The sequence below is a fragment of the Schistocerca cancellata genome, chromosome 9, assembly GCF_023864275.1.
Source record: "Schistocerca cancellata isolate TAMUIC-IGC-003103 chromosome 9, iqSchCanc2.1, whole genome shotgun sequence".
Taxonomy (NCBI): Eukaryota; Metazoa; Arthropoda; class Insecta; order Orthoptera; family Acrididae; genus Schistocerca; species Schistocerca cancellata.
In genome coordinates this window covers 505501631-505514960 of record NC_064634.1, presented here as the reverse complement: position 1 = coordinate 505514960, position 13330 = coordinate 505501631, and positions in this window count along the sequence as shown.

The following is a 13330-nucleotide window of genomic DNA, read 5'->3' as shown; positions in this document are numbered from 1 at the left end:
CTTGTTGAGAAAGAAAGCTTTGAATAATTTGTAAGGTGACAGAATAAATGAAGGTCAATTTAGCACCTTACATAAGAGCTTTATATATCGTAACGGGAAGGTGAATATGACACCTAACTTAATTTGGCGGTAATGCGCAAATTTGCCTGTAAGTATGTAAGGCAAAAGGGATGACGCTCAATCGACGGTATGAACACACCGATCATGTAATGCATGTCTATGAGCAGAAGGTGAGACAAGCAGCGAGAAAAAACGTTTTGATTTGGAAGCAATTGTGAGGAGAGGAGAAGGCCACATCATAGGAGGTACCACGGAAAGCACTTAGGGCGCGTCCCAAGGCGTGAGTCAACGACCGACCGACCAGGTTGGTTGGTTGGTTGGTTGGTTGGTTGGTTTTGGGGAAGGAGACCAGACAGCGAGGTCATCGGTCTTATCGGATTAGGGAAGGACGGGGAAGGAAGTCGGCCGTGCCCTTTGAAAGGAACCATCCCGGCATTTGCCTGGAGCGATTGGGGGAAATCACGGAAAACCTAAACCGACCAGGTGACTCAGACCCTATTGGTCGAAAAAAGCCGTGACACGGAAAATGAAAGAACCCAGGTGGAGAGACAGTTCGGCTACGATAAAGACAAGACAGAAATTTTCGAGGACTCTTCTCTGCTCTTTACGACGCAGAGGAGAAATTTGTGTGAAGACTGTGGCCACAGCGGCTGACGCCCAGCTAGGAATTAGCTCTAACAGTGGAGAAACGAACCAGTTAGTTAATTGTTCTTGAGAGAACTGAGAGGGCATTATAATGTGCACGCTGCTCCAGCCATGCGCGTGTATATTGCCATATTCCAAGACTAGGGATGAGTACTTATTTTCTCGCATAACGAGAAACATAGGAAAAAATTCAGCAAAGGTTTAATAAGCTTTTATAGGAATTTCAGAGGCAGAAAGCGGCCATGCACATGATGGCTCATCACAGCAAAGGTACATAAATACCGCGTGCAGAGGCGTGAACTTGTTGGTTCACCAGCTTGTGTCCACTGTAAACTCGAGCGATCCGTAGACTTGATTGTCATCCTAAATAGAACCGAACTTTGAAACGGAATCGGATGATTTATCGTAGTACTAACCAACATCACAACGTAATTGTAAGAATAATTTTGTAAAGAAACTTCTAGTTAAGATTTAATATCGTTGTGTTTAGGATTAGTTAAATTTCAGAGTACAAGATGCGCCATTTTCACAACTGTCTTAACATTGTCACATTGCAAACTGTGTAAAAGCGTGTATATTTCTGAAAAGTTTGCAACATTAAGCAAATGCCATTACAGCATACACAGTTGTGTCCTCAGTCATAGAACAGACAACCATCATCTCACATCTTACAAATTTTGTCGATATTATTAATACCAAAAATACGTATGGCCAACTTTAGTAAAAAGATACAACAATAAAGTGTTATTTTTCAGTACAAAATAATTAAATAATGCTGGTTTGTGCAGAAAATATTTTACCTCCTTATAGACGAATGGCGTCTTTAAAAATTGACCTCACTTTTAATATTTTCAAGCAGTCGTATTCTTATCATTAGTTATCGATTAAACATAATAGCTCTATTCCTACACAAATAAATTAATGACTACTAGTAAAAACCCCCCCATGAACCATGGACCTTGCCGTTGGTGGGGAGGCTTGCGTGCCTCAGCAGTACAGATAGCCGTACCGTAGGTGCAACCAAAATCGAGGGGTATCTGTTGAGAGGCCAGACAAACGTGTGGTTCCTGAAGAGGGGCAGCAGCCTTTTCAGTAGTTGCAGGGGCAACAGTCTGGATGATTGACTGATCTGGCCTTGTAACACTAACCAAAACGGGTCTTGCTGTGCTGATACTGCGAACGGCTGAAAGCAAGGGGAAACTACAGCCGTAATTTTTCCCGAGGGCATGCAGCTTTACTGTATGGTTAAATGATGATGGCGTCCTCTTGGGTCAAATATTCCGGAGGTAAAATAGTCCCCCATTCGGATCTCCGGGCGGGGACTACTCAGGAGGACATCGTTTACAGGAGAAAGAAAACTGGCGTTCTACGGATCGGAGCGTGGAATGTCAGATCCCTTAATCGGGCAGGTAGGTTAGAAAATTTAAAAAGGGAAATTGATAGGTTAAAGTTAGAAAGTTAGATATAGTGGGAATTAGTGAAATTCGGTGGCAGGAGGAACAAGACTTTTGTTCAGGCGAATACAGGGTTATAAATACAAAATCAAAACGGGGGAACGCAGGAGTAGGTTTAATAATGAATAAAAAAATAGGAGCGTGGGTAAGCTACTACAAACGGCATATTGAACGCATTATTGTGGCCAAGATAGACACGGAGCCCACGCCTACCACAGTAGTACAAGTTTATATGCCAACTAACTCTGCAGATGACGAAGAAATTGAAGAAATGTATGATGAAATAAAAGAAATTATTCAGATAGTGAAGGGAGACGAAAATTTAATAGTCATGGGTGACTGGAATTCGGTAGTAGGAAAAGGAAGAGAAGGAAACGTAGTAGGTGAATATGGATTGGGGGGAAGAAATGAAAGAGGAAGCCGTCTGGTAGAATTTTGCACAGAGCACAACTTAATGATAGCTAACACTTGGTTCAAGAATCATAAAAGAAGGTTGTATACACGGAAGAAGCCTGGAGATACTGACAGGTTTCAGATAGATTATATAATGGTAAGACAGAGATTTAGGAACCAGGTTTTAAACTGTAAGACGTTTCCAGGGGCAGATGTGGACTCTGACCAAAATCTACTGGTTATGAACTGTAGATTAAAACTGAAGAAACTGCAAAATGGTAGGAATTTAAGGAGATGGGACCTGGATGAACTGAAAGAACCAGAGGTTGTACAGAGTTTCAAGGAGAGCATAAGGGAAAAATTGACAGGAATGGGGGAAAGAAATACAGTAGAAGAAGAATGGGTAGCTTTGAGGGATGAAGTAGTGAAGGCAGCAGAGGATCAAGTAGGTAAAAAGACGAGGGCTAGTAGAAATCCTTGGGTAACAGAAGAAATATTGAACGTAATTGATCAAAGGAAAAAATATAAAAATGCAGTAAATGAAGCAGGCAAAAAGGAATACAAACGTCTCAAAAATAAGATCGACAGGAAGTGGAAAATTGTTAAGCAGGGATGTCTAGAGGACAAATGTAAGGATGTAGAGGTTTGTCTCACCAGGGGTAAGATAGATACTGCCTACAGGAAAATTAAAGAGACCTTTGGAGAAAAGAGAACCACTTGTATGAATGTCAAGAGCTCAGATGGAAACCCAGTTCTAGCAAAGAAGGGAAAGCAGGAAGGTGGAAGGAGCATACAGAGGGTCTATATAAGGGCGATGTACTTGAGGACAATATTATGGAAATGGAAGACGATGTAGATGAAGATGAAATGGGAGATATGATACTGCGTGAAGAGTTTGACAGAGCACTGAGAGACCTGAGTCGAAACAAGGCCCCGGGAGTAGACAACATTCCATTAGAACTACTGACAGCCTTGGGAGAGCTAGTCGTGACAAAACTCTACCATCTGGTGAGCAAGATATATGAGACAGGCGAAATGCCCTCAGACTTCAAGAAGAATATAATAATTCCAATCCCAAAGAAAGCAGGTGTTGACAGATGTGAAAATTACCGAACTATCAGTTTAATAAGTCACGGCTGCAAAATACTAACACGAATTCTTTACAGACGAATGGAAAAACTAGTAGAAGCCGACCTCGGGGAAGATCAGTTTGGATTCCGTAGAAATATAGGAGCACGTGAGGCAATATTGACCCTACGACTTATCTTACAAGCTAGGTTAAGGAAAGGCAAACCTACGTTTCTAGCATTTGTAGACTTAGAGAAAGCTTTTGACAATGTTGACTGGAATACACTCATTCAAATTCTGAAAGTGGCAGGGGTAAAATACAGGGAGCGGAAGGCTATTTACAAATGGTTCAAATGGCTCTGAGCACTATGGGACTCAACTGCTGTGGTCATAAGTCCCCTAGAACTTAGAACTACTTAAACCTAACTAACCTAAGGACAGCACACAACACCCAGCCATCACGAGGCAGAGAAAATCCCTGACCCCGCCGGGAATCGAACCCGGGAACCCGGGCGTGGGAAGCGAGAACGCTACCGCACGACCACGAGATGCGGGCGGCTATTTACAACTTTTACAGAAACCAGATGGCAGTTATAAGAGTCGAGGGACATGAAAGGGAAGCAGTGATTGGGAAGGGAGTGAGACAGGGTTGTAGCCTCTCCCCGATGTTATTCAATCTGTATATTGAGCAAGCAGTGAAGGAAACAAAAGAAAAATGCGGAGTAGGTATTAAAATCCATGGAGAAGAAATAAAAACTTTGAGTTTTGCCGATGACATTGTAATTCTGTCAGAGACAGCAAAGGACTTGGAAGAGCAGTTGAACGGAATGGATAGTGTCTTGAGAAGAGGATATAAGATGAACACCAACAAAAGTAAAACGAGGATAATGGAATGTAGTCGAATTAAGTCGGGTGATGCTGATGGAATTAGATTAGGAAATGAGACACTTAAAGTAGTAAAGGAGTTTTGCTATTTGGGGAGCAAAGTAACTGATGATGGTCGAAGTAGAGAGGATATAAAATGTAGACTGGCAATGGCAAGGAAAGCGTTTCTGAAGAAGAGAAATTTGTTAACATCGAGTATAGATTTAAATGTCAGGAAGTCGTTTCTGAAAGTATTTGTATGGAGTGTGGCCAAGTATGGAAGTGAAACATGGACGATAAATAGTTTCGACAAAAAAAGAATAGAAGCTTTTGAAATGTGGTGCTACAGAAGAATGCTGAAGATTAGATGGGTAGATCACATAACTAATGAGGAGGTATTGAATAGATTGGGGAGAAGAGAAATTTGTGGCACAGCTTGACTAGTAGAAGGGATCGGTTGGTAGGACATGTTCTGAGGCATCAATGGATCACCAATTTAGTATTGGAGGGCAGCGTGGAGGGTAAAAATCGTAGAGGGAGACCAAGAGATGAATACACTAAGCAGATTCAGAAGGATTTAGGTTGCAGTAGTTACTGGGAGATGAAGCAGCTTGCACAGGATAGAGTAGCATGGAGGGCTGCATCAAACCAGTCTCAGGACTGAAGACCACAACAACAACAACAACTAGTAAAAACTGTCAGTAACATGAAGAAAGTGTTGTTTAAAATTAAGAAGATGTGGCTCTTACCAATTGCTTTGTGTTGTAGAAATTGTAGTCTCTAGATGCGCATGCCTGTGACGGTTCCAGTTCTATAGCGCAAGCTTCAGATTCCTTACGAGAGGTTTTGGCCCTACGTTCAGGTTTGCCAAAATAATGTTTTAGCTTGCGATTCATTGCAGCAACGTCTTTAAACGCTGACTCCAATCTCTAATACACTATTATTTCAGAAAAAAATTGACACTTCACGACGCATGATTCGGTCACACTACTCAGTTACACACTTCAGTAATATCAATAACTGTACTCGGAAGACAAGTGTTCGCTGACAGCACGTGGAAGCATTGGAAGGACAACGGACTGTTTTTAAGAATCGATTGGTCAGTCGATTGTTTTTTCGTGCAGTCGGTTTCTTCGCTCGGTTGCAGCCGTTATACGAATTTTACACTCAGTTTCCGGGTTTGAGTTATTTTATTTACTTTCTCTTTCGAACTTTACGGTTATCATATTAATTTTTGGTTGGTTTTTAAATTTAATATCAGAGGCTGCACTTTAAATTTATGTATATATAAATGAACAATCACCTTTTAACACATTTCTGAAATATGTATGATCAAAGTTGTAAAGATCGTTTTGGAACACCCTGTATTTTCCTTACTTCTTTATTGAGATAATGAGAAGCCGCCAACAATCGGCGATCGTATACAGCGGGACGTTGCCCCGCTTGCCAGCCAACTGAATAATTTAAATATCATTTGCCTTCTACTCATTGAGCAGTATTAAAACAGTCTTAATTTACGTTCATATTCCTTACTACAAACGCGTACAATGTTTTAACATGAGCGTCCCTATAATGCGCTTTCACAAATTCCTGTAACTCTCCTGTGTAGTTGATACTTACTGGTCGGTAGGTGGAGCTCAACCGCTGACGTTGCCAGCACTACAACGCGTCTACAGAATGTATGTGCCCGGGAAAATAACACGATTTGATCGAGATGTCCGGCGGTTTTGAAGTTTTTGTATGGGGTTAGTAATTTAAGTGTTGGTTGGCATACCTGGCATATTTAGCTTTCATGATTATTGTAAGTGGTACATTAATATACATCCAGTGTATATTAATAAATAATAAGACGCCCATTTTAAGTTAAATGTTATTTATTGGTTTAGATAGTAAGCTGTTTGCCGCTCTTATTCTTTTGTTAAAATGTGCTTGAAATACATTGGAACCCATATTGCTACATAATTATAAAAAAATGATTGAATCTGTTGAAGTAATGTATTCGCTGATTTCTGAAGTCATTTTATCCAGTATAAAAGGGTACTCCATTAAGGGGGGGGGGGGCTATAGCCCCCATAGCCGCCCCCGCCTTGCCATCTCCCCTGCCACAGAACCGTCTCGAAGATGATTATAGAATCTACCTTCACTTTCTGTGGTCAGCACACGACCAGCCATTCATCCAATTCGCAAATATTAGCAAACTGGACTCAGGGATCTATTTTAAGGAAGTGTACATATGAATAATTAAACATATAAACTGCCCTTCTTTCTTACATTGGTATCCGGCTTCGGTGTATTAAATAAAATGGTGTTATTCTACAAACAACGCTGTTCTGACAAGAACAACAAAATGTGTTTTTGTACATCTTTTCTATATCGGGCAGTACTGTACCCTTTCACCACCGGCTACCCATGTAGAAAAAAATGGCACGGTACTATCCTTGCAATGCGAGGGTAGTCTTGAACATTTCTTTTTAAATCTGTATTTGGTTAAACCTAGTATTTGATCACAGCCAAGGGGAGATCCTAGCCCCTGGTGACCCCAAACAGATGATTAAATTCCATTACTCATTAGTTCTACCAAATTATGACACAACTATTGAATTATTGTACTCTCCACAATCCGGAGTAATGTACACATACAAACTTGCACGAATTCTAATGACTAATAAAACATCACATGACACAAATTATAAGAACAGTGAGATAAACTGTGATAAGTTACCGGGATCTCCACTAGTTTCTGGAGTATTTCAAACTTTACTAATCCCACAGCAAATAACGGAAAGAAAAAAAAAACAGTTGTAGTCATGAAATTCAAATGAGCCTACCATCTTAACACAAAGCTAGTAATCTGACATACATGAAATACTGGGTACTAATCTTTACAGTTACTCTTACACCAATGTCCAATTACAATTAAGTCATCTGTTTTGAGTAATTGTGTGTGTGTGTGTGTGTGTGTGAGAGAGAGAGAGAGAGAGAGAGAGAGAGAGAGAGATATCCTAAGGGACTCAACTGCTAAGGTCATCAGTCCCTAAGCTTACACGCTACTTAACCTCCGCCGGGACCAGCCGACTAATCCCGCGCGGCTTTGAGTAATTCAATGACTCTTGTCATTATTGGTGCTCACATGGTTTTCATTTGTTGCAGAAGGGCATTTAATAAGGGAGACTGTGTGCAGTGCGATGGTAAACACCGCTGTTTCACCGGTAACGGGCGGGCTGCAGGTCCGGCTGTCTTGTAATGTCATATTGTTTGTTGTTTTGCAATACAGCACTTCAGATTTCTTTTGCAAATATTAAAAGCTTATTCACCTCAAGGCTTAACGTCCAAAGAATTTTGCAAATTTGTTCATTTAGTTAAAGAAAATTTTATGGTTAAATGCTTCGATTACCTGTAAAACACAGTTTATATATTGTTAAATAAACAGGTTGTGTGAAAAGAAAGTTATATTGTTGGATCCTTCTTCCACGGTTTTCTTAATTCCAGTAAGTACCACGTACCACATTCAAACCCATATCCAACCTTCCGGCAGAGGTTCGAGTCCTACCTCGGGTATGGATGTGTGTGTTTGTCCTTAGGTTAATTTAGGTTAAGTAGCGTGTAAGCTGAGGGACTGATGACCTTAGCAGTTAAGTCCCATAAGACTTCACACACATCTGAACATTTTTTGATAATCCAACTGTGGTTTTCTTTTGTTATGGTTTTAGGGCGCAAAACTGCTACGGTCATTAGCGCCCGGTCTATGACTTAGGAAAAGATAAAAAAACAAAACTGGAAACCAGCAGCAATTGGAGCGAAACTCAGAAAAGTGGGGAAACTAAAAACAGGCGGAAAGCTTAAAAAACCACTATGGAAGGGGGGGGTTGTTTGTCCCCAAAAAGAGCTTCAAATGACTGACGTCATCTCACTGGTACTAATAAACTCGAGGACGCGATCGGCTGACCGCGTGTCATCTGCTAAAATGGAAGATATATCAGGCGACAGCTGTAGACGGGCGCGTAACGGAGTAAAATAGGGGCACTCGAGTAAAAGGTGTCACACCGTCCACAGTTGAGAGTAGTGGGGACAGAATGGGGGAGTATCGCCGTATAAAAGATGTCGATGGCTAAAAAGACAGTGCTCTATCCGGAGTCTAGTTAAAATTACCTCCTCCCGACGACGAGTTCGGGAGGAAGAGGTCCAAGCACAGGGAAGAGCTTTCACGTCCCACAATCTATTATTGGGAAGTGTCGGCCAATGTGCGTGCCATAGAAGTTCTAGGCGACTAATGACCTTAGAAATTAAGTCGCATAGTGCTCAGAGCCATTTGAACCTAGAAGAGACTGCACCCTTGGCCGCTATATCGGGCGCCTCATTTTCATAGATACCAACATGTCCTGAGATCCAGAGGAACGCCACAGAGACGCCCCCCAAGTGGAGCAAGTGGAGGCAGCCCTGAATCCGGTGGACCAGAGGGTGGACAGGGTAGAGAGCTTGGCGACTGAGGAGAGAGCTGAGCGAATCTGAGCACATAACATACTGCATCCGCTGATGGCGACGGATGTATTGGACAGCCTGGAGAACAGCGTAAAGCTCCGCAGTAAAAACCGAACACTGGTCGGGAAGCCGAAATCGTTTTGGGGTGTCGCCAACAATATAGGCACTCCCAACACCAAACGATATTTTTGAGCCATCAGTGTAAATAAATGTGGCATCCTTCATTTGTGCGCATAGAGCAGCAAATGCCCGACGATAAACAAGAGAAGGGGTACCATCCTTGGGAAACTGACGAAGGTTACGGGGCAGGCAGGTCCGGGGCCGGAGCCAAGGCAGTGCTGTACTCCAAGTTGTCAAGAAAGTCTGAGGAAGGTGGAAGGAAAGAGAATGTAGCAGTTGACGGAAGCGGATTCCTGGTGGTAGTAGGGAGGAAGGGCGGCCTGCATAACCTAAATCCAAGGAGGCGTCGAAAAGAATTATGGGCCGGATTAGCAGGCATGGAAGACAGATGGCTAGCATAACGACTCAGAAGGACAGCTCGTCGATTGGACGGCGGAGGATCAGCAGTCTCAGCATAAAGGCTTTCAACAGGGCTGGTGCAAAAAGCTCCAGACACTAAACGTAATCCACGGTGGTGGACAGAGACGAGACGCTGAAGAATAGACGGCTGAGCAGAAGAGTTGTTTAAGATGTCACCTAACTGCGGTCCTATAAGTTGTGCGAACGTTTTGAATGCCAGGAGAATCTGAGATATCAGACAGAGTTCTGGAATTTATTGGTAGTCGTAATGCTCCAAAATTTGTGTTACGTTAAATCAGCATTACTAGTAGGAGTCGCCTAACCTTTTCATCAAAATTCGCTGTTGTGAAAAGAATCGAGTGTTTAATTACTTGTTTGGAAAGTGTTCGTATTTGTATTTTTGTAAACTGTTGTAGAGATTGTCGCGTTAGTAGTGGAGTCCGGTCAAAGTCAGAGAGTTTATACGCACGCACGACTGTACAGCTGCAGTTTGCAGCAAAGATAACATCTACGGCGCAGCTGCCCACCGCAAGACTCCAACGACAGTCTCAAACGAAAAGCGAGAGTTAGCGTGCTATGTTTGTTCATCGTAAATGGTTCTTGTTTTTTCCAAGGAGAAATTCAGTTACTCGTTGATGGTTGGTAGCCGGACTAAGATCAGTCCGAATTGGGGTTAGGCTTGGGAATGTTTGAGTCTGACGCTACAGTCGTTTCGGTGAGTTCCGTGGGATTGTTATCTGCTTGTTTGAGTAATCTTTGCACCAATCAGTGATAATTTTCATCTCACTTTGTGGGATGAAAAGTGTCAAGTGAAGGGAACTTAAAATTTTGTGGTGCTAGTGGCAGTGGCTATGATATATTACAGTTTAGGATTGTTTTCTTGTGGTTGGTGATTTTATGCCAAAACAGTACTGAACGAAGTGTAGCTTGAAAGCCACTCATTTGTACGCGATCCGTATCTTGGCTGGATTGGAGACTTTTCATTTTGTTAAAGCAGATAAATAACGTTATTACATCAAGCCTTTGCCTGAATTTGGAAGTGGAGAAGGCACGCACTAAGGAAATAGTGCATCTGCGTTTTTGTATTAGTAGACTTTAAGGTGAAAGCAAGCACTTAGGAAATAGTCAATTTGCGACATTCTGTTAAGGGGGCTTCTTTTGCAACTTCAGCGTGGGCGACGATGTATTTTAGTTAATGCTGGGAAATCACTGTACAGGTACGTGGATTGTGTTACCTTTGTAATTATGGGAACGGTCGTCCTACGGTTGTATGTGATATAGTGAGAACCAAGTAGGAGATCTGTCGACTTTAGTAGCTTTTCCTATAAAATCCTAAACGACAGACCAAGAACCATTATTACTGAGGACACGCTAATTGTCTCTCCTATGGTGCGAGTGCTGTGTTTTAAATAATTTGAATAGTATCGGGTTCGCGGAAAGTCAGACCCTGAAGCAGGATTAATTTCGTGTCTATTTTAAAGTCCAAGTGACACCCAGGGCTTTTGTTTCTTTTTCTTTTTTAATTTTCTGATTACAGGGTTTGTTTGATTGGCCAGCGCTCGCAAAATCGAAGCTGACTTGTATCTGTAAAAAAAAAGAAAACAGCCAATAAAGAGAACAATTTCTATTTTAAAAATGAAAATAGTGAAACAAGTGTTATGTGCTCCATACTTTATATTCAAAGATATTTTAAAATTAAAGTTCAGTTTTATACCAATTGAACAATTGGCAAATGTCTAAAAGTAAAGAGGTAAAGGAAGTCAAAGGTTAAAAAAAATCTGCAACATTATAAAATGCAAACATATTGATTCCGAAAGAAACACGATTATTAGTTCAGATTTGTTAATTTCCAAAGGGAGAAATTATTTCATATTTCCTAAGTTACAAACGAGAGAAATTACCTCTAGGATTTACTTGAAAGGGAAAGGTGATTAATTCTTGAAAGAAAGATAATTTACTTCTTTCTGAGACTGTGAGAATTTGAAAACGAATTAATACATTGGTTTTCAAGTTATGCAGCGATACTGCTGTAGCGTGGTTGCTGTCATGGAGATAAAAAAGATTGAAGTTGTCATTACGTTAGGAACTTGAAGCTGACGTCCGCCGTCTTAAGGAGCCCAAAATATTAGGTTCATCACATTCATATCTCCAGGCTCGCCGCAGTGAACTTCCCCGTGACGTCACTCTGACGTACCCGTGCCTAGTTTCGTGGGTTACTTAACAATGGGATACAACCCATCGGCATTCACCAATGACGTCATAAGTTACAAGAGGTGATATATTACACAGATCTAACAGTAAAGACGAATGTTGAGAAAACAGATGGTACACGTACATTCATATTTCGAACATAATGTTAAATATATCGCTTCTTTGAGTGCTAGTGTCTTGTTCTTCAGTTGACCTACATAGCTCGACTGGGATACTAGCACAAAAAAGAAAAAAATGGGACAGAAGTAACGTTAGCATGGAATACCTCAGTTGCCATGTATGAGTTGATCCCGAACTTCAGTTGATCTGTTTAGCTTAAATTGCAGCATGGGATACAAATTTAATGTATGTCAACTTTTTCACCTTTGCTAGCACTAGTATCCTACCCTTCGGTTGACCTACGTAGGTCAACTGAAGTACGGGACACAAATTTTGCAAGTCTAGCTTCTTTCACCTCCGCAACTGCTGGCATCCTATTCTTCACTTGATACTAGTACTAGCGAAGGCGAAAAGACCGACGAACGTAAACTTCGTAAGTCATACTTCTACTGACCTGTAGACGTATAGGTCAACTGCCGAATAGGACATTACGCTAGCAAAGGCGAAAAAATCGACGTACGCAACATTGGCATCCTGTACCTTAGTTGAACTACACAAGAGTTCTTCATCTCAGAGTAGAACTTGCAACCTACGTCCTCAATTATTTGCTTGACGTATTCCAATCTCTGTCTTCCTCTACAGTTTTTGCCCTCTACCGCTCCCTCTAGTACCATGGAAGTCATTCCTTCATGTCTTAGCAGATGTCCTATCATCCTGTCCCGTCTCCTTATCAGTGTTTTCCACATATTCCTTTCCTCTCCGATTCTGCGTAGAACCTCCTCATTCCTTACCTTATCAGTCCGCCTAATTTTCAACATTCGTCTTTAGCACCACATCTCAAATGCTTCGATTCTCTTCTGTTCCAATTTTCCCACACTCCATGTTTCACTACCTCCAGACGTACATCCTCAGAAATTTCTTCCTCAATTTAAGGCCGGTATTTGATATTAGTAGACTTCTCTTGGCCAGAAATGCCTCTTTTGCCATAGCGAGTCTGCTTTTGATGTCCTCCTTGCTCTGTCCGTCATTGGTTATTTTACTGCCTAGGTAGCAGAATTCCTTAACTTCATTCGTGACCATCAATCCTGATGTTAAGTTTCTCGCTGTTCTCGTTTCTACTACTTCTCATTACCTTCGTCTTTCTCCGATTTACTCTCAAACCATACTGTGTACTCATTAGACTGTTCATTCCGTTCAGCAGATCATTTAATTCTTCTTCACTTTCACTCAGGATAGCAATGTCATCAGCGAATCGTATCATTGATATCCTTTCACCTTGTATTTTAATTCCACTCCTGAACCTTTCTTTTATTTCCATCATCGCTTCCACGATGTACAGATTGAAGAGTAGGGGCGAAAGGCTACAGCCTTGTCTTACACCCTTCTTAATACGAGCACTTCGTTCTTGATCGTCCACTCTTATTATTCCCTCTTGGTTGTATATGACCCGTCTCTCCCTATAGCTTACCCCTACTTTTTTCAGAATCTCGAACAGCTTGCACCATTTTATATTGTCGAACGCTTTTTCCAGGTCGACA